The sequence below is a fragment of the Mauremys reevesii genome, linkage group 4 (assembly GCF_016161935.1).
Source record: "Mauremys reevesii isolate NIE-2019 linkage group 4, ASM1616193v1, whole genome shotgun sequence".
In the NCBI taxonomy this organism is placed as follows: Eukaryota; Metazoa; Chordata; order Testudines; family Geoemydidae; genus Mauremys; species Mauremys reevesii.
Window position 1 is genome coordinate 127,039,776 of NC_052626.1, and position 4,066 is coordinate 127,043,841.

Here is a 4,066-nt window from a genome sequence, read left to right on the forward strand (position 1 = left end):
CTCTTAACATCTTTTGCTAGCTGCAACTCCAAGTGTGATTTGGCCTTCCTGATTTCACTCCTGCAATATTTTTATACTCCTCCCTGGTCATCTGTCCAATCTTCCACTTCTTGTAAACTTCTTTTTTGTGTTTAAGACCAGCAAGGATTTCACCGTTAAGCCAAGCTGGTTGCCTGCCATATTTACTATTCTTTCTACACATCGGGATGGTTTGTTCCTGCAACCTCAACAAGGATTCTTTAAAATACAGCCAACTCTGCTGGACTCCTTTGCTGTAGTGTGCTCTGCCTGGCATTGGTTTTTTTGCACCCTCGGTATGAACCTTGTAACGAGTGCTCTGTGTGTGTTGTAACATAACATTGCAAATGCACCTATTGCTATTATCTGTGAATGATGTCAGCCCCCGCCAGCATATGTTGTGAATTAATAAAGATGAATTAAGTTTCCATAAATAGACTTTTATTCCAAACCCATGTGAACAGACATATTTGTAACTGAATGGAACTTTATAAATACAGGGGAAAGAACCTTGGAAGGGGAAAGAACAGTCATTCTCATTTCAAACACACGTACACCAACTGTGTCCCCCACAGGTCAGTGTATGTGCGGCTGTGATTTACTCTCCTCCGGGGTGGAGTGGTAGGGGTAGTGCAGCAGCCCTGGAAGCCAGGTGGAATGTGGGTGTGTGGGGGGGGGGGGTGTCCCAAAATGCAGTTTTCTATGGGCTGCAGAGGGAGTCCTGTTGAACTTGAAGGTCAACAAGAGTCTCCAACATGCTTGCATCTCCCACTGCACATCTCTCTCCTTTTCCTGTGCTTTTCTCCTCTGCGCTCGATCCCTGTCCATTCGGTCTGCGAGGATGATCCTCTAATCCCTGTGCTCGGTATCCGAAGCACCAGAGGATTGTAGGATCTCTTGGATCATGTCATGTTGTGTCCTTTTCCTTCTCCTTATCTGGCTGAGCTGCTCCACTGGTGTGAGTGGAGAGATCCTCAAGGCCACATTCCAGCTGCAAAAAATACGAGGCATAGAGGTACTATTGTGAGTGTAGTCACAAGACAAATGGGAACTTGATATACTGAACTCACTCCCCTTGATCCACACAAGTTACAAGTGCTACATTCTCTCTTCAACTTGGGATTCAGAGAGTGCGGCAGCAGTGCCAGCTAGGGTGAGTACGGCCTGGCAGGGAGAGGGCAAGTTGGGACAATAAGTGGGGCGGGGGGAGCTCACAAGCATGAGTATATGTGGCGAGGACGACTGAACTGAATACTAGCACTGTTTTCCACAGGCAATGGCGATTTTAGCTGATATCTCACTCCTGAGGGTAACCGAGGTTGAAAGAGAACAGGTCTTACGGGGTTCGTATGCTGCTAGCCTGTGTGCTGCAATGGTACCTGCTGAAGTATTTGCTGACTGGTATGGGAAAGTGTCCTATCACGGCAGAAAGAAGAAATAAGGCAGGCCTACCCAGAAACCTTTGGCAGAGGATTGCAGACTACCTTCAGGAAAGTTTCCTCAAGGTTTCTATGGAGGATTCATGGGACATCCCAATGCCCCCTCTGCATAACTGTACAGGGGAATGAGAAGCAGATAGCGACTCTACCTCTGTTGGTTATTTCGTTACCTCTTATAGCATGATTAATAAAAAGTAAATGAACAGCTGTGTCCCTGCAATATCAAAGCAAACTGCATATTTACCAGAGGTTCCTTCCCCTGCATCAGGCTCACCATGCTGGACTGTAGGGACTGGCTCGACTGCTCTGGAGTCAAAAACAGGTCCTGGCTTGCTGCATCACTGGATTCCCCAGTCACCTGTCCCCCATATTCCTCCTCCTTCTCCTCCAATACCTGCTCCTCACTGTTCACTCTGGGACCTGTGACTCCAGCTCCCCCAAAGTATCCAAGGGACCTATGGGGGTGAGGGTGGGGTCTCCACCAGATGGTATGCAGCCCTTTGTAAAAGCAGCGTGTCTGCGGCTCCACGCTATAGCGACTGTTAGCCTCCCTTGCCTACTGGTATGTCTGCCGCAGCTCCTTGGCTTTCACACGGCACTGCTGTGGGTCCCTCTTGTAGCCTTTCTCCCTCATGCCCCAAGTGATCTGCTCGTAGATATCAATGTTTCTACGGCTGGATTTGAGCCGTGCCCACACAGCCTCTTCTCTCCACAGACTCAGGAGATCCACCACCTCCTGTGTACGCCAGGCGGGAGTGAGTCTACAGTACAGAACTGGCGTGGTCAGCTGGGCAGTTGCTAGGTGAGCTCTTCATGCCAAGCAAACAGGACATGGAACTTCAAAAATTCACGGGGTTTTAAAAGGGGAGGGGTGTGTACCTGCATACCTGGCCGCTGGGCAGCAGAGTTCAAAACGGCGACCAGAGTGGTCACGGTAGGGCATTGTGGGACACCTCCTGGAGGCCACTAAAGCTGACGTAAGTAACGCAGTGTCAGCCTTAACTACGTCGCCCTAAGCGCTACGCCTCTCACGGAGGTGCAGTTATTAAGTCAGGGTAGTTGTAGTGGGCAACTTACATCGCCGGGAGCAACACTGCAGCATCGACCTAACTGTAGCATAGACCAGTCCTCAGTAGTGAGCCCAGCAATATTCCTTCTGGTGTCCAGAACATTGCATGGTGTGCAAGCCCCTGAGACAGCGGATTCCAGTTATTTGTGTGCAGTGAATTGAAACTAGAAAGCCCAGCTCTGCTACCAACCATTTTCACCTATTTGCTAATTATAATGACAAAATCTGGAGATTGAAGGATATAAAGAGCAGGGGGGGGAGGGAGAGCGGGAGAGAGAGGAAACAAAAATATAAACTGAGAAAGGGACACTGCAGCTCCAAAGGCCCATCACAACAATCAAGAGATAAAGCGGCAATTAGACCTGATTATCATGCAAGGCAGCCCTGGTTCGACTGGAATGCAGCTGAAGAGACTGCAAGCTGGAGGGATTGTTTGCAGGGCTGGGGACTGATCCTTTGATGTCTGCATGGTGCTTGGCTCAGCCAGTCACCAGACCACAAAATGAAAAACGTTGCAAATGCGCTGTGCAATCCTGTGCCGACAAACCATGCTGCAGACAGAATGGGGCGCGAGCTGACTGCCAGGTCCGGGGAAAGCCTGCCGACACGCCCAGCTCTCCTGCTTGCTTGGGTTTTTTTTTTTTCCCCAGACTGTCTAAGATTTACTCTCCCAGTCTGCTCTGCGAGAAATGTGAGCGCCTCTCAGACAGCGGGACCAAATTCAGCCCTGGTGTCGCTGCGTACAAACGCTGCCTTCTTCTCTGGAGCGACAGCCGCTTTCCCCAGGGCTGAATTTGGCCTAGAGATGGAGAGAGAGCCCGGAAGAACCAGACAGACACAAGCGGACCACCCTTAATTTAGGGCATTCCTGTTGGCTACCCACTGATTCGAAGCCCAGGGAAGACTCCTCCATCCGCTGCCATTGCAGGGCCTGCTTGAAATGAGCAGTAAATTGCCCTGGTTGAAGGCCTAGGTGTCCCGGAGAGGTGCTAAACTGCAAGAACAGATGCTGATGGTGTTGAGAGGCTGACATCCTCTGCAGCTTTTATCCTGATTGCAGATTGGGGGGCAGGAGGGGGCAGTTTGGAATCAATCAGAAAACTAGGTTACCCTACCAGCCAAGCACACACCAGACAGTGAGCCGGAGTGTTTGTTTGGTTGTTTATTTATTTATTCATTTATTTATTTCACATCTGACACGTCCTAATCGCCTCAAGCAGGGAAGCCGGGAAGCCTGGACTGGAATCAGGGCCAGGTTAAATACAAACATGCAAACCTTGGTTTTGGCGGAACGAGGCTTTTCACACACAATTTAGTCCATTTTGGGAGATGGATCTACTCCTTCATGGAACGCACTGATGAGAGAAAGATAGGCCTGAACCACCACCAACAAACTGACACCAAGTAATTGTATGCACCCCCATACTATCTCGGTCCAGCATGGCTAGCTTAGGCCATTGGTGATGGGAGATGGAGCCTTTCGCCTCTAGATCGCCAGTTTAAGTCCAGCACAAGTCAGTATGGATAGAAAGCTGCCACC

The 4,066-nt window shown here is 49.8% G+C and overlaps 1 long non-coding RNA gene across 1 annotated transcript; it reads right to left on the reverse strand.

The window, feature by feature from the left end:
- Nucleotides 1–442: 442 nt before the first annotated feature.
- On the reverse strand, nucleotides 443–3,836 carry LOC120404762. Its single transcript, XR_005598162.1, has 3 exons — nucleotides 3,410–3,836; nucleotides 1,702–2,751; nucleotides 443–1,009 (listed from the first exon to the last, which is right to left on the reverse strand). It is a non-coding gene; the product is annotated as an uncharacterized LOC120404762 (long non-coding RNA).
- Nucleotides 3,837–4,066: the final 230 nt, after the last annotated feature.